At 41.8% G+C, this 17,968-nt stretch overlaps 1 protein-coding gene across 4 annotated transcripts in view; it reads right to left on the minus strand.

Annotated features, from left to right (window-relative positions):
* Csde1 (cold shock domain containing E1) overlaps positions 1-13,227 on the minus strand; it is a 40,859-nt gene extending 27,632 nt beyond the window's left edge. For 2 of the 4 annotated variants that reach the window (XM_008834010.2, XM_008834009.2), the window contains exons 1-2: positions 13,103-13,227; positions 1,730-2,131 (exon numbers count right to left, since the gene is read on the minus strand). The gene's annotated coding sequence lies outside the window, so the exon portion shown is untranslated. The remainder of the gene's footprint in view (positions 1-1,729; positions 2,132-13,102) is intronic. The other 2 variants (XM_008834006.2, XM_008834008.3) reach the window with 2 other exon arrangements.
* Between the last annotated feature and the right edge of the window lie 4,741 nt (positions 13,228-17,968).

Here is a 17,968-nt window from a genome sequence, read left to right on the forward strand (position 1 = left end):
CCTTGATCTACATGTCTGAACTTTATTTCTATATATAATCCAGTTACTTGCTTTTTTTCTTGAAAATAAGGTTTTTTTTTTTTTATTAAAGCAAATACTTATAGATCCTTTTAGACAAATCAGTCAAGATGTGATACAAAATTTTAAAAATCAAGTAATATTAAAAAAAAAAAAAGTCTGGAAAAAGCAAATTATATTCTCATACTTTTTTCTTCAAAGAACTGTCCAATATACTAGAGATGAATTCATTCTTTTCCCCCTTACTGAAAACACTCCAAACACCTGGTGCTACACCCAACATTGTATGTATCAAGAATGCCTTAAAATTATTCACTATACAAAGCCAGGCATGGTATATGCCTGTAATCCCAACAATTTGAGCAGTGGAGGCAGGAATGCAAGGAGTTCAAGACCCTCAGCGACATAGAAGTTGGAGGACAGCCTGAGCTATGAGACAAAACTTATTTGCTATAAAGTTTTTAAATTAAATCTTTAAAGCACAAGGTATGTAACTGAGTATTAGTTTGGGAAACTATAAAGGAAGTAAGATTTTTTCCAAATATAGTCTTCAAGGATCTTTCTTTTGGTCTAACAGTGAGAATGCGATTAAGGATTTAAATTTCTGTTAGACATGCCTTAACCATGTGGGCATATATGGCCTGTAAGCTGGCAGATCTTTCTAAGACCCTTGCAGCACACTATTTTTTGACCTCACGATTACAAGCCAACAACAGACTTCCTTGGACCAAGTCTTCTTTCTAGGCTCATCTTCAAGTTCAACTGGTTTCCGAGACTTCCCTTTTACTATGAGAACACAAAATGTCTACCTGTTTCTCCAACTATACACCTTCTTTACAGTGTACTTTTTTTTTTTTTCTTTTTTCTTCTTGAGGTAGGGTCTCCCTGTAACCCTACCTGGCCCAGAGCTCACCATGTAGACCAGGCTGGCCTCAATCTCACAGAGATCTGCCTACTTCTGCCTGCGGAGTGCTGGGATTAAAGGCATGCACCACCATTCCCAGCTGTTCTCATTGCTTTTAGAGCATCTTCCCACTTTCAATCTCCAAATGAATAAAATCATCTCATGTTCAAAAAACAAAATTTACCACAACCTTGGTTAATAACTATCTGATGGCTCTCATACATACAGAATACAGTCAATGTACTGGGCCTTTCAGAACCTGGCTCCAGAAAGTGTCCTTGTCCAAGTTACTTTACCCATCCCACAAAACTTTCTTCTACTCTGTAACTAGACTGTTTGATACACACCATGTGCTCTCCTGTCTCCTGAAGAAATAGGGAATTTTGTCACTTCTGTACCTTTAGCAGGAGACTTTTTCCTCTTGACAAAGTGTTGCTCACTTTCAAATGTCCTTCCCTCTGATAGACTGCTCCTTCAGTTACAAACTGCTCTGAATCTGACTGTGAACACTCTATTCACTATCACATTCCAGCATTAGCATTGTACTTAACAACAGTAAGCATGTAAACCATCTATTCGTGTAGCACAAGGCCCAGCTTATAGAACTGATTCTTTTGTTTTGTTTTTGGTCTTTTTGAGACTGGGTCTCCCTGTAGCCCCAGCTGTCCTAGAACTCACTATGTAGACCAGGCTGGCCTTGAACTCAAAGAGACCCACCTGCCTCTGCCTCCCTAGTGCTGGGATTAAAGGCCTGCGCCACCACGCCCGGCAGAACTGATTCTTAACCAATGAAAACTACAAACCTACCTCGCAGTGATAATCAAATATTGCACTTTCAGTAGTATTTGCTGATTCTTCTTTTTTTCAGCACAAGTTTCAAAGGATGAAAGTTGCTATTATTTAAAAAAAAAAAAAAAAAAAAAAAAGCGAGAAAATAGGATCTACCAAGCTAATAAAGAATACAAACTGCTGCTGCACCGGGCAATCTCACAGTACAGCACTGAAGAAAACAAAGACTACTAGCAGCGTTGGGAAGTGCTCTTTCAAAGCTGTTGAGTAGGCACAAACTTCTTGTTTCAGATCAAGTGTTGTGTCTTCAACTTAAGTGTACTCTTCTTTGGTCTTGGTGGTTACGAGGTTTGTTCCTTGCCTGATCTGAACTTGAAGCAGCAGTTTCAGGTGGTAAATTCTGTTCTGTTACACTTCATACTAGAGGCAAAAAATAAAGACATTAAGTACAACATTTAGAGAAGCAAATACAAAGGGTAGGAAGGACAAATTCATTAGCATAGACTCACTGGCCCAGTAACGGAGAACACTTGAAGCACTCATTTGACAGTACTGAGAATGCTCACAATAAGGACTACTGCTTTCTCAAGACCTTAGCTTCTCCCAAAGCCTGCTAATCTCCTACCCCAAGTAACCTGCTAAGCCATACAACATAGTGTTCAATAAGAATAAGCATTTTATAAACATCTAGAACTGCATTAGGTTTTATGGAAACCACAAAAGAACTTCCCATTAGTTTACAATCTTGCTAAGCTACATTTGCAGAAAAATCAGAAAATAGGACAAAATCTTAAAATTAGTTTGCTAAGCTATTATCTGGGTACTGTATGTCACACACTATGCTAGAAATTCTACTTGTTTAATCATCACGGTACGAGCATCAAAGCAATGTGGTTTTGAGCACAGACAACTGAAGCATGGAATTTGAACTGAACCTAGACAACCAGGAGGAAACAACTGAGTGTTCTAGGCATAAAATATCATGAGACAAGCCTGGATAACACAAAATTTCAAGTTCTTTGAATAATAAGAACAAAGTAGTGGAATGTGATTTTAAAAATATTTTTATTTACTTACTATTGTATATGTATGTGATATGTGTGGTCTGTGTGTGTGTATGTGTGTGTTGTGTAAAGGGGAATTGCAGATATGCCAATGTTCAGGTTAGAGGACTTTTCAGGAATCACTACTTTCTACATTGGGTTCCTGGAATTGAATTCAAGTTGTTAGGCGTGAAAGGCAAGTATTTTTATTCCTGTGCCATCTTGTCAGCCTAATATGATTTTTCTAAGCCTTGCTTTCTAAAGTTCTATGATGTGGATGCCTACAGCAAGTGTGGCATATTTCTGAGGAACTAACAGGTTAGACTGCATAAAACAAGAGCGCCAGGTTAAAATGAGAAAAAAAAATCTGTGGTGACAGATTCTAAAGTATTTCAACTTCATTATCAGAAAAAAAGCATGGTGGTACATGCCTTTAATTCTAGCACTTGGAGGCAGAGGCAGGTGGATCTCTTTTAGTTCAAGGCCAGCTTGGTCAGTTGGAGGTACAGGGAGACCATCCCAAAAAGAAGAAGAAAAAAAAAATAATAAAGAAACGAAACAAGAACCTTAGTCCCATATTTTTTTTTTGAGTCGGGTATGGTGCTATCCACCTTTAATCCCAGCATGCAGGGAGGCAAAAGCCAGCCTTGTCTACTTGGCAAGTTTGAGGCCAGCTGAGGCTACAGAGACTCTGCATCACAAAACAAAAACAAAAACAAAACAAAACAAAACAAGAGCTGGAGAAATGGCTCAGTGGTTAAAAGCACTGTCTGCTCCTCCAGAGGCCCAGGTTTAATTCCAAGCACCCACAGCTAAATACCATCTGTAACTCTAGTTCCAGGGGACTTGACACTGTCTTCTGGCCTCTGCAGCTTTGCACAACACCAGTGCACGTACATATATGCAGGCAAAACACTACTACAAATAAAATTATACTGAAAATATTTTAAAGATTTAAAAAAATTGCCGGGTGTGACAGTGCACACCTTTGGTCCCAGCACTCAGGAGGCAGAGGCAGGCAGATCTCTTTGAGTTCCAGGCCAGCCTGGTCTACACAGTGAGTTCCAGGCCAGCTGGGGCTACTAAGAGACCCTGTCTCAAAAAGACCAAAAAAAAAAAAAAAAATTCTTAGGGGCTGGAAAGATGGCTCAGCAGTTAAGAGCACTGACTGCTCTTGCAGAGGACCCAGGTTCGAGTCCTAACACCCACATGGTGGCTACAAACTGTCCTTAACTCCAGTTCCAGGGGAATCTGAAACCCTCTTCAGACCTCTGTGGCACTGCACAACACAGGTGCACTTACGTGCAGGCAATACACTCATACACATAAAATAAATTATTTTAAAAAATTATTTTTAGTTATGTATATGTGTATATGCACCTGAGTGCAGGTGCCCACCAAAGCTAGAAGCTAGAGGCATTGCCCTCCCCAGGAGCTGTAGCCATCTCATCTCTCCAGTCCCTTCAAAAGTTTTTTCTAAATTATGTTTATTATTTTTGTGTATACAGGCACCATTTGAGTTCAGGGGATCTAACTCAAGTCATCAATGTGGTGGTAGGTATCTCCCCACTGGTCATCTTGTTGGCCTAGAACTTTATTAGTTCTTTTTTTTGTTTTGTTTTGGTTTTTGAGGCAGGGTCTCCCTGTAGCCCCAGCTGGCCTGAAACTCACTTATGTAGACCAGGCTGGCTTTGAACTCAGAGATCTGCCTGCCTCTGCCTCCCTAGTGCTGGGACTAAAGGTGTGCACTACCATGCCTGGCAAGAACCTTATTAGTTCTTAAAAAGTAGTATCTGATTTTCAAAGTTGTGTGAGAGAAAACTAGCGAATCAAGACAAGAAATCTTGTTGTGGTAAACTGATGAAAAACGCCTACAGAAGCGAAAAAGAATTCTGTGCTAACTCCAATGTTAACTAAGACAGTACTATTAACACAAAGTAAGCCTAGCAAGCCGAGTTTGATTCTGGGGTCCACATGGTAGAAGGACAGAACCAACTCCTACAAACTGTCCTCTGACCATGGCACAAGGACTGTGGCACATCCACATGCATAAAAATGTAAAAATAAAAAAAGTATGGGCCAGGCATGATGGTGCATGCCTTTACCCCAGCACTTGGGAGGCAGATCTCTGTGAGTTCCAGGCCAGCCTGGTCTGTATAGTGAGTTCCAGACCAGCTGGGGCTATTGAAAGACCTGTCTCAAAAAGACCTTATTCCTTTTCCATGTTACATTCAGTATAGCAAATCTTTATATGTTCTTTGCTGTTTGTTTTGGAACGGGGTCTTGTATGTGGTCCAACCTGGTATGAACTTGTAATTCTCATACCTCTGCCTCCTAAATGCTGGATTACAGATATGTACCACTGTGCCAGGCTTAAAATTTTTCTCATTCTTTATCTAATACCTTAATTTTTTTTTTAACCATGCTGGGAACTGAACCCAGGGCTAAGGAAACACAATGTTTTCCTAACAATATCTCTGCATTCACTTCTTGTGTAAAAGGCAGTGTCCAATATACCTGCCAACTTCCACGACTGACTTCTTCCATTTGGTCATACACCTCCACTAGATCTTTGAAAAACTACAATTTCATCAGGATGATGTGGCACATGGCTGTAGTCTCAGTTACTCAGAAGGCTGAAGCAGGTTTATTGAGCACAGCAGATGCAGGCGGTCGACATAGTGAGTTCTAGGTCAGCTGGGGTTAGAGAGACCCCATCTTAAAACAAAACCCCCCCAAAAAACAACAGTAAAAAAAGGGGCAGCTTTCATCAATAAAGACTGTCTCAAAAAAGATAGAACCTTCAATGATTTTTTTCCAGGACTGTCTATGTCTATAGGAGATTCTTAATTCTAGTTAGCCATGCAGTACAATTACCCAGGTAAATTTCAAAAAGTAACAATGTTCATGAAGTCGGTCCCAGGCAGAAAATCTAAATTTACTGCATTAGTGTCTAGGTATGATGGTGAGCACTTTAATCCCAGCATTCGGGAGGCAGAGGCCAGTGGACATCTACAAGTTTGAGGCCAGCCCAGTCTATATAATAGAGTTCCAGGCCAGCTGGGGCTACATAGTGAGTCCCTGCCTCAAAAACAAATTCACTGCATTAGGTTAGATCTCAGGCATACTAGGTACTCTTTCTACCACTGAGCAATAGACCATCGTCATTCATTATTTTCTTAACTCCTGCTATCCACATGATCAAATGCCTGCATCAATCTTTTTGGTATCAAATAATATCTACAGTTTATGTCTAGTTTATCCAGTTCAAATTATATTTCAAGGCATCTAACCCATTGCTGCTTAACCACTAAGTAGAAAGTTATACAGCAAAAGGGTAGTTAAAAAGTAATTGGCAGGGACTGGAGAGATGGCTCAGCAGTTAAAAGCACTGGTTATTAGCCGGGCGTGGTGGCGCATGCCTGTAGTCCCAGCACTTGGGAGGCAGAGGCAGGCGGATCTCTGTGAGTTCAAGGCCAGCCTGGTCTACATAGTGAGTTCCAGGACAGTTGGGGCTACAGGGAGACCCTGCTTCAAACATAAAATCACAGTTAAGAAATACTAAGATGGGGGCTGGAGAGATGGCTCAGCAGTAAAAAGCACTGGTTATTCTTGCAGAGGACCTGGGTTCAATTCCCAGCACCCATCTGACAGCTAACAACAAGTTCCAGGGGATCCAATATCACCTTCTGACCCCCATGGGCATTGTACAATTTGAGTGCACTTATATACATGCAGGCAAAACCCTCATATACAAAATAAAAATGTTATTTTTTTAAAAAAGAGTAATAGAGGGCTGGAGAGATGGTCCAGCTGTTAAGAGCACTGGATGCTCTTGCAGAGGACCCAGCTTCAGTTCCTAGCATCCACATGGTGGCTAACACACACATGCAGGCAATACTTATGCACACAAAATAAAAATAAAACTGCCGAGTATGGTGTCGCAAACCTGTAATCCCAGCACTCGGAAGGCAGAGGCAGAAGGATCCCTCTGAGTTCAAGGCCAGCCTAGTCTACATAGCAAATTCCAGGCCAGCTGGGGCTATAAGGAGACCCTGTCTCAAAAATACAAATAATAAATAAATAAATAAAACAAATAGGAGCTGGAGAGATGGCTCAGTGGTTAAGAGCATTGAATGTTCTTGCAAAGGACCTGGGTTCAATTCCCAGCACCCACATGGTGTCTTAGAACCATTTCTAACTCCAGTTCCAGGGGATCTGAAACTGCCTTCTGACCTCCACACATGTGACACAGGTGTACTTACACACGTGCAGGAAATACACTCAAAAATACACTTAAAAAATGAATTTAAAAAAGCATAATAGACAAAAGGACATCAGAATTTAAGTATATACAATTCCATCAACTTTAATACTTTAAAGCTATTTATAGACCAAAAACCACATCAAGATTAAAAACAATATTGGTGCTGGCTTGGTGCTGCATGCCTTTCATCTCAGTATTCTGGAAGCAGAGACGGGCCAATCTCAGATCTTTTAATTCAAGGCCAACCTCATCTACACAGCAAGTCCCAGGCCAGCCAAGGCTACCTAGTGATATCCTGTCTCAAAAAACAACAAAGAGAAAGCCAAGCATGGAGGCGCATGCCTTTCATCCCAGCACTTGGAAGGCAGGCACAGACAGATCTCCTCTCTGAGTTCAAGTCAAGCCTGATCTACATAGGAAGTTTCAGGCCAGCGGGGACTACAGGGAGATCCTGTCTCAAAAAAGACAAAAAGACAAAAAGACAAAAAAAAAAAGGACATAAAAAGGAAGCAGCAGCAGCAATAACAAAATGTAATATCTGGGGGTCGGGGGGGGCTGGGGCTATAGATCAGTGGTAGTGTTTGCCAGCACCCAACCAAAACCAAAACACACCTGAAGACCCCAAAACAAAAAAGGACAAATTAAAACTAAACTGTGTGTATTACAGAAACACAAAGAAACACACAAAGACAATTTGTCTTAAAATTTGAACTGGGTTACCCCCCATCTAGGGTGATGTACTATGTCAACAACTACCAACTTTGATTTGTAGTTTTAAAAAAAAGGGCCCCAGCCAGGTGTGGCAGGGCAAGTCTTTAGTCCCTGCAGTTGGGAGGCAGATGATCTCTGTGAGTTCCAGGCCTGCCTGGTCTACATAGCAGGTTCCAGGCAGCTGGGACTACAGGAAGATTCCGACTCAAAAAAAGACCAAAAAAAAAAAAAAGCTGGGGGGGGGGGAGCACACGTGTAGTCCCAGTACTTGGAAGGCAGAGGCAGGGGGATCTCTGTGAGTTCAAGGCCAGCCTGGTCTACATAGTGAGTTCCAGGACAGCTGGGGCTACTGCTTCAAAAAGACAAAAAAAAAAAAAAGGGGGGGGGGCTCCAATCTACAACTCGGAAGTATTACAGGGCTAATCTTGGGTACTAAAGAGATCCATCAGGAGATGTTAGGTGCAAACTTACAACAAAGAATTAAGCTGAATTCAGAGCTGAATGAGTATTTTCTTATGGATGAGTTAACAAAACAGTTTTCAACCAAATAAACTCTGAAGAACTTCCAGGTATTGGTCAAGTAGTAAATAAAATTGGCTATCTACTCCACATAATATTATTAACATTCACCAGTGGCATTGACTTATCCATCTCCATTCCTCCAAGGCTAGAAACTTAAAACTAGGGAACAATAAGTCTTCTAATCTACTAAATAATCAACTCCTTTCCCCCATTGTTTAATATGGAAAGAGTATCACTGATTATCAACCCTTATGCCATGTTATTTCAGAAGTTGAAACTAATTCCTCTACTTGAACTAAATACAAATAGTTATTCCTCACAGCTCCTGTCTTAAAATTATCACCACCTGTCCTTTTATTTCCTGTTTCTCTCAGCTGCTTTGTCGCAAAGGCTTAGCAGAAGTTAATACAGGCTGAACCAATGAACATTTATGTGGTAAGAAGTCCATCTAAAATGCATCACAAAGTCTGGTTTATGATTTTGACAACTTATTTTGAAAACATGGCAGTATTTACTTGGGGGAGAACGTTAATGAAAGATTAAGTCAGTCTACAGAGGCTCTTAGCCCACTTCCTCCAAGAGACTACCTTCTTTTTATTAAATATTTTATTGTTTTTACTTGTTTATGTGTACAAGTGTGTTGCTTGCATCTAAGTGTGTGCATGTCGTGCAGTGCCCATGGAGGACAGAAGAGAGTGTCCGTTTCCCCTGGAACTGGAGTTGTTAGCTGCCATGTGGGTGCTAGGAATCAAACCTGGGAGCTCTGCAAGAGCAGCTAGTGGTCTCAACAGCTGAGCCATCTCTTAGGCCAGTACCTTCTTTTTAGAGAAAAAACAGAAACCCAAATTGGCCAGATTCTCCAATACCAGACATTTCATTGAACATCAATTTTTCAATGGGGGAAAATGGTGATTACGAAGAAATAAAATTCTTACCTTCACAGTTCAAATTTCTACATGCATTAACGTGTCAAGTTCAAATATGCCACATGTACTATAACTGAAGAACTTTAAGTGTGATTCACTTTGACTTTCATTTTTTTCCCTTTTTGTTTTGTGGTCTGGGGACTAAAGCCAGGACCTTGGGCATACCAGGCAAATGTTCAAATAATGAGCTACTCCTCCAGCCCCTGGGCTTTCAGATAGAAGGTTAATGATGAACTTGAGATAACCAACTTAAACCGAATCGTCTAAATTATCTACTTACTGTATGGAGCTGAAAGAAAAACTGATGCAACTATCCTTTTGTATATGCTTAGTAGTAACAACTGTGCTGGGTTCATTACCTGAATAGCTATCAGAACATTTAAAATTACGTATATAGCACACAACTGCTGTTAGCTACAGTAATAGTCTTAAGTAGGACAAATGCCAGGATGAAAAGCTTTAGAAACTTCACTCCAGACACATTGGAAAATAATGTATTTTCCAACAGAAATGTAATCCATGATATATTTATATCCTTTTTTGTTTTGAGACAGGGTCTTATGCAGCCCAGGCTGACCCTGACCTTCTGATACTCCTGCCTTAACCGTCTAAGTGCTGGAATTATGTTTTTTTTCCACTATGCCCAGTTTTATGCTGTGCTGGGAATCCAATCCAGGACTTTGAGCATACTAGCCAAGCACTAAGCTCCATTCCTTACATTGGTAAGTAAGTTTTCTAGAAACCATATTAAAGTCAAAACAAAGAAAAAAAATAACTGACCTCAAATTGACAGAGCTCTGCCAGCCTCTGCCTCCCAAGTGCTGGGATTAAGGGCAAGCCACTAGATGAACATTGTCTTAATTATACTCAAAATATTACTGTCCACATGTAATCAATCTAACAAACTGTGACTCATATTTCTTGAGATCATGTCATTTTACAAAGTGTATTCCAATTCTGACTAGTAACATTTTTAAATGTATAATAGCCATGTGTAGGTTAGTGGCTACCACATTCCAGAATAAGTATAAACTGGAGAGGGAAAAGCATGCCTAATAAAGCAAAAGGTCGGTCACTGGGCAAAGGCTGTTATTAATAAAAGGAGGCAATACCCAGCAAAAATCTAAGCATAAGAGCTTGTAGTTACAAGCTGGGTAAGCCGAAGTGCAGTAACTGGTTATATACTTGCTGTAGCTTAGCTGCAAACCATAGGACAGCTTACACGTGCAATGTGAGGAAACAGCTGACCAATTTTCAACTTCATACGAATGTTCTACCTCTGCATAAAAGAATATATTTTAAGTTTTGTATGGTGTTGTTTTTAATTACATACCAACACATTCCAGTCAAAAACATTTAATACAAAGACAGAAGAATGTCTAAATCCTGGGTTGGCAAAAGGGATTTAAAAACAAGACTTGCTGGGATTCAAGAAACAAGTCACTCCCACCACGGCAGTTTCACCACTTAAACCATTCTTATTACTACTTCTAAAATACAATCGCAATTTTTATAGCTGTAACAATTGTGAAAAGTTCTGAATTTGTTTTGTGAGACAGACTCTCCCTATGCAGCTTAGGACGGCCTCTAAGATCCTCCTGCCTAAACCTCCCAACCTGTGGAATTACAGTTGCCATAAAACAGCTTGGGTGAAAGATCTCAGGAAGGCTCGTTTTGTTTTTTTTTTGTTTTTTTGTTTTGAGGCAAGGTCTCAACTAAGCAGCCCAGAGTAGCCTGGAACTCAGAGGTGTTGGTCTGCCTCCACCAGCAACTCACGCCAATCCCTTTGGACAAAGCTGAAAAGGCCCACCAATTCTCTAACAAAATATCAGCATTTCTACTGTAATTTGCAATACAGTCCTAAAATTCAACTCCTCAAAAATTCCTCAAGGGAATTTCCATGTTTCAGCTAGTTGAAATGTACAGCCCTCACAGCATTGTGAATATACTATTGAATGCTACTGCAGCACACACTTCAAAAAAGGTTAAAACAGTATTTGTTATCTAAATCAAAGAGATGACTGCAAGGCTACCTGTAAGTAGGGAGAGAGAATCCGATGGAAAAAAAGCATAAAACTCAGTTTTCACAATTTTCATTTGCTGGAAATTTACCAGAATTTTTAATCACTCCTTTAAAGGTCACACTTAAGTCAGCACTTGCTTATAAAAAAAGAAAACCTATCTTCTGTGCTTCAAATGCTTTACTTTTCAACTCAGCTGCTATAAATACTCATCTTGATTGTAAACATCCAGAGCAGCTGCAAAAATCAAACTACCACTATCTTTTTAAAAAAATTTCAGTTCCAAGACAGGAAAAAAAACAAAAAACAAGCCAAAAACACAAGGTTAAGTACTTTTATGACTCAGGTGTGTATGTGTCTCTACTTTTGTACAAACTCCTCTTAACCATAATAACCTATTATATTGCCCCTCAACGTAGTACTGAGGTTGCCTTCTAGTACCTCTATATGAAAATTAGCATTTTGGTAGCTTAAATCCATGGAGTATAATTTGGAACTGGTATTTTAAAGATAGTCAGCTGGAGGACTCCAGAGGCAGAGGACAGGACAGCCAGCCAGTTCAAGGCTGGCCTGGGCTACATAATGTAGATTCTGTCAGCTTGAATTAATAGTCATGGTCTCAGCAAACGATAGAAAAAACTTTTTCACTCTGACATTACTGCTAGTTCACACAACAATCAAAATTTAAGTGTCTCAAACTTAACTACTACACTATGCCTTCGAGGATACTCTGGTCCCTTTCTGCCTGTTCCCCAGCTGTTTAGAGCACTGTCTTCGCTCATTTAGTTGCAAAATAAGGAAATTAACTGCCCCAACAATGTTCAGATTCTTTTCTGCAGTGGGAAGCCTGTTTTGGGGAGTACTCACAGCCTTCCCCGTGAGTCAAGCTAGAGACCACTCACAAAAACGCTTCTAAGGGAAACCCTTTGAACCGAAAGAACCTCAGTACTAAAATTCAATACTGCTAACAAACATCGGATGGTAAAATTCTCCTATACATCTCCGACTGGGGCTCTAAAAACTACATATAATGGCAATACCAAGCCATTTATTGAACAATGTAGGCCACCGCTTGCACCATGTAAGGACATCACGGAACTCTCACGACGCATGCCATTTCCCCAGACAGAAGGGTGGGAGACACTTGATTGTGGGCTGAGTCCCTTTTCAAACGCCAAAAGAGAGAGTCAGGTGTGGAGACCCAGCTTGTAGGTAACGGTGGTAAAGATGACAATTCTGCCGCGCTAGTGTCAGACACGGCTGGGAAAAAGTGGTGTCTCCAAGCACTTCTCCTAGATGGTGAGGGGGTCTCAATGCACAAACAAGGCGCCACTGTCGCACTCCGCTCTGGAACTCGTAGTTACAGGCCCAAAGCAGGTGAGGACGAGGAAACGCCAAGGCCCAGAGAAAGAGTAGGCCCCTCTCTCAGCTGCACACAAAGGACCGCGCCACCACCCCCTCACCCCTACCGCTGGGACTTGTAGTTCCCATTCGCCCCGCCAAGCCGCAAAAGGGGAAGAGGACAAACTACAGCTCCCGGCAGCCTCCGCGCCCCAGCCCCGCACCCTCTGCCTCCATCTTGGCTGCGGTCGGGGCCTCCATTTTCGCTCCCTCCCCCCACTTTAGTCACAGTCACTACCACCATCACCACCACCATTACCACCACCACGCGCACCCCGTGGCTTCAACTCCTCGCTAAGGCTCCGCGGCCTAGCAGGCCCGGACGGTTGAACCGGACACGAATGGAAAAGCCGGGGGTAATTTAGTGTGAGATCTGCCCTACCCGGAATTCTAGGAGTGGCCACCTTCACTCAAAAGTCTCTTCTGTTAGTCTCAGTCTCCTCACCCGCCCATAGCCTGGCTTCTTGCTACCCGCAGTTGGACCCTGAGGTCGTACTCACCCCAACAGCTCAGCGCCCCCTCTCCAGCGCCGCCATAAGCAGCACGGCCCGGTACGTAGGAATAAATCTCGCTTCTCTCGCGAGACTTGCTCGCTCTGAGCGCGTGCACGGGAATGGGCGGGGGGGGGGGGGCGTGCTGCTAGTACGCTTGCGCATAAGGACTGAGTGAGGCCAACCAGTGCCCTGCCTTTATCCACGGCAAAATGGAGGCTGTGTTCTCTTAAATTCTCCCTGGCGTACTGCAAGTAATCTTAGGGTTTCCTGACTCCGCTGGGACGCTAGGGGCGGGGTGGCGGGTGACTAGGCGTCTTTGGTCTTTGCAAGCCTATATATGTTTTAGGCAGCGAGCCTTGAGCAAACTTTGAGCATGAACAGTTCTGAGGACGTGTCCGGGAATGTCATAAAGAAGGATTTCCCTTTTCTTAGCAACGATCCAGAAGTTCTCAAACCCCGGTTTCTCTTTAGGCACAGGGCATTCTTTATCTTGTCTCCTAAGTTAGAATGGAATTTCACTGGTTTAGAGTCAGTTTTTAAACAAATTTGGAAGTCTTAAATGAGACCTTTGTTTTGCAAAAACTACATTGCTTGCAATAGATAGACAAAAATGAACAAGGATGCATAATTACTTAAAATCCCAAACTCCAAAAATTTCTTCAACTGACCCTTTAAGTTAACAGAAGGTGTTTGTAGTGTGTCAGAGTCTGAATAGTTAATAAAAGACTGAAATCAGGGCAAAGGGGATGATTCATCCAGTTAAAGTAGAAGGTAGGTGATCATTAAATCTTGGCCACTAAAAAGTTCAATAGATTGTCCCCTGTCAAATAATAAAGAATCGGCTGGTGAGAGGACAGCTTTTCACAGGTTCAGGGGCTGTCTTATAGTAGTGGATAAATAATGACTACTCCCTGAGAACACTACCACCTACTTCCTGCTTTTGTGGGGAGAGTAAAACATACCCATCCAAGGGGTACTTATGTGTGCACTAAAGTGTCTACCCCCCACACTCTCTCACTCATTCAGTCTCACTAAAGTCCCCCTCTCTCACTCAGACAGGGTCTCACTTTGTAGCCCTGGCTAGCCTAGGACTTGCTATGTAGACCAGACTGGCTTTGAACTCAGAAATCCACCAGCCTCTGCCTCCCACGTTGCAGGATTAAAGGCATATGCCACCACTGCTACCTTGTTTTTCTCTCCTGGGGATTAAAGGTATGCGCTACCATGCCTTGCTTGCTTCCCCTTCTCTACTCAAGAAAGATCTTTTCAGAGGAAAGAGGAGATTGGAGATTTGAAATCAGGTCGTCAGAGGTTATGATAGGATGGCCTTATGAGGCTTATTAATTTGCATAATAAGATAGTTTTATTTTTCTCTCACTCTTTTTTTTTTTTAGATAGGGTCTTAACTCTGTAGCCATGGCTGGCCTGGAACTCAGTATGTAGATCCGCCTGCCTCTGCCTCTGGCTCCCAAGCACTCTAATTAAAGGTGTGCACCACTGCACGGGGCCTTTTTGTTTTCTTGTCTTCCACTTGGCTTCCATGTACTTAGCCCAGGCTGGTGGGGAACTTGAGATAACTCTTCCTACCTCAGGTTCCCAAATGCTGGGATCACAGATCTGTGCCACCACCAAGGCTGACCTAAAACAGCCTTTGATTACTACTGTTCAGTTCTCTTGAATTCTCTGTGATATGTGCCGCTACCACTCCCCATTTGGAGCCTTAGTGTACTATTCCTTTGTGTAGTGTAAGATAGTATGTAAGGACCTGGAGATATGGGCCAGTGGTTAAGAACACTTGCTGCTCTTGAAGTGGACCCAGTTTAGGTTCCCAGCATCCACATGGCAACTTACAACCTTTTATTACTCCAGTTCCAGGGTAGCTGATGCCCTTTTCTCTCCTCCACAGGAACCAGGCTCACTGTGGTGCACATATATGCAGGCAAAACATTTTTTAAAAAAAAGAAAAAAATAGTATATAATATATAATACCTGTCAAGGGAGATACCATAATCAAGATTATATATATACTTTTTTTTTTTTTTTTCTTTTTGAGACAGGGTCTCCCTGTAGCCCCAGCTGTCCTGGAACTCGCTATGTAGACCAGGCTGGCCTCAAACTCACAAAGATCCACCTGCCTCTGCCTCCCAAGTGCTGGAATTAAAGACGTGCGACACCATGCCCGGCTTAAGATATGTTGTATCAACTATCTTTTTGCTTGTGACTCCCGTGTCCTATGTATAGGATAAACTTTGTTTTCTTACTTATCTGCTATCAATTAATTTAGATAAACTAAAATTATCAAACCTTCAATGGGAAAAGAGAAATTTTGTGGGGCTGGAGAAATGGCTTATCAATCAAAAGCACTGGCTTCTCTTGCAGAGGCTCCAAGTTCAGTTCCTATCACTCACATGGCAGCTAACAATCATCTGTAACTCCAGTTCCGTGGGCATTGCACATATGTGATGCACTTATATACATGCAGGCAGAACACATACACACAAAAATATTTAAATTTTTCTTTAGACTTTATTCAACTCCTTATATGTGTGATTGCTGGGAATTATGCAGTAATAAGGAAAAATGAAGTGCTAGGCTCCGTGGTATATGCCTGTAATCCTAGCTAGTCGGGAGACTGAGGCTAGAGTGTGGAAAGTGTGAGGCCAGCCTGGACTGAGTGAGAATTTGCTGTTTGAGCTGCTAAGCTAAATACTCTCTTTGCTCCTGTCAGCTTTCTCCCATGGAAGTACATCTTTTCTTAAACTGTCTCTGATTTTGCTGTGAAACAAACAAACAAATAAGTAAATAAATAAAGCAAGAGAAGAAAAAGAGCTAGACAATGTAGCTCTGTTGTCCTGGGTTCACACAAGGGTAAAACACAAAAGAAGGAAAATGGACTGTCCAACTTCATTAAATAATCATAAAACAACCTGGGCATAGTGGCACACATGCCTTTAATCCCAGCACTTGGGAGGCAGAAGCAGGCAGATCTCTGTGAGATCAAGGCCAGCCTGGTCTACATAGTGAGTTCCAGGTCAGCTGGACCTACAGGAAGACTTGATCTCAAAAAGAACCACCCTGCCCCCCAAAATCACCAAAAAAACAAAAAAATCCCAAAACATGTAAGTTCAATAAAGGAAAGATCCATAGTATAAGAAACAGTAGATATTAGTCTTTTCTTTCAAACTGTAAAACGTGAAATGGTTTATGACAAAGAATTCTAATTTTTTTTTTTTTTGTCTGTTTGAGACAGAGATCCCCCTTCCCCCTGCCTCTGCATCCCAAGTGCTGGGATTAAAGGCGTGCACCACTATGCCCAGCCTAGAATTCCAATCTTTTAATCACACCACACCCTGTAAGACTTTTGTTTAAGGAAAGGCCCTGATATATTCCTGAGCCTCATGGTCTGGAGTAGTGGAGCTCTTGTTCCGTTGCACCAATTCTTTGAAAATAACTAACCAGGAAAGACTGTGAAGTCAGACCCCAGCCAATGAGAAAAAGACAGCAGTTTTCTTGCCTTAGGGATTCAAAAGCCCCCCAAGCTTCTGGGTCTGGTATGTACTTGCTGAATCTTACTGACCACTTGCAAAAGTAAAATCTGCCTTTCTGAGTTACTTTTGCTTTGTCTGTGTGTTCTTTGTCTGGTATTGATGAGTTGAATTTTTTTTTTTTTTTTTTTGTCTTTTTGAGACGGGGCCTCCCTGTAGCCCCCGGCTGCCCTGGAACTCTTTTTTAAGGAGAGATCTGTCTGCCTCTGCCTCTTAAAGGCATGTGCCACCACTGATTATTTGTCTATTTCTTTTTTTCTTTTTTCTGGCCTCGAACTCACAGAGAACTGCCTGCCTCCCTACCAAGTGCTGGGACCACACCTGGCTATTTGTCTATTTCTTAAATATATATCTTCTTTCTAACTTTTCCCAACAACACATCTAACTTGGGTATTCTCATCTAATGCTACAGAACTGCCTTGGACTCTTGCCTTAGAAGCAAGTTCATGTGAAGCTGGGCTAAAAGTAGATTAGGTTTAGGAACACACATTCAGAAATATCACAGCAAAGGGAAACTTAATAGCATTATTGAGTTCTATCAGTGTAATTCCTATTGCTAGGAAAGGACAAGTATGTGGTTTCTAAAGTTACAGTGGTTTTAGGCCCAAATGATATGATCAGTTAGTTCATCAGTCTTGTTTTGAGCATGGCTCAATTCCTTTATCTAAAATTAGTGTCAATTTGTCTTTAATACAAAAATGCAAGTATGTATAAACCTAGAATTATAAATTTTAGCTTCTGAAGCAAGAGGAGTGTGAATTCAAGGCTAGAACTCAGCTATAGAACAATATATTATTTCACAGAGAATTAAAAGAAAAGACGCAGGGTGTAGTGGCCTATACCTTTAGTTCCAGCACTCAGCAGGAGGTAGAGGCAGGTGGATCTCTGAGATTAAGGCCAGCCTAGTTTACATAGGGAGTTCCAAACTAATCATGGCTACATAATGACACCCTGTCTCAAAAAAAAAATTTATATATATATATATATATATAATTTGTGTGTGTGTGTGTGTGTGTGTGTGTGTGTGTGTGTGTGTCTGGGTGTGTTGTGCGGGTGCCCAAGGAAGTCAGAGTGGTGTTGGATCCCCTTGGAGCTGGAGTTACAGGCAATTGTGAGATTGTGAGCCACCCAAAGAGTATGCTGGGGACTGAACTGGGATCCTCTGGAAGAGCAGGAAGCATTCCTGACAACCTAGCCATCTCTCCAGCCCTAAAAATACTTTTAATTGCCCGGTGTGGTGATGCAGAGACAGGAGGAGCTCTGTGAGCTCAAGGCTAGCCTGGTCCACATAGTGAGTTCCAGGCCAGCTGGGACTACAGGGAGACCC

The sequence above is a fragment of the Nannospalax galili genome, unplaced genomic scaffold (genome assembly GCF_000622305.1).
Source record: "Nannospalax galili isolate Female #2095 unplaced genomic scaffold, S.galili_v1.0 scaffold475, whole genome shotgun sequence".
NCBI lineage: Eukaryota > Metazoa > Chordata > Mammalia > Rodentia > Spalacidae > Nannospalax > Nannospalax galili.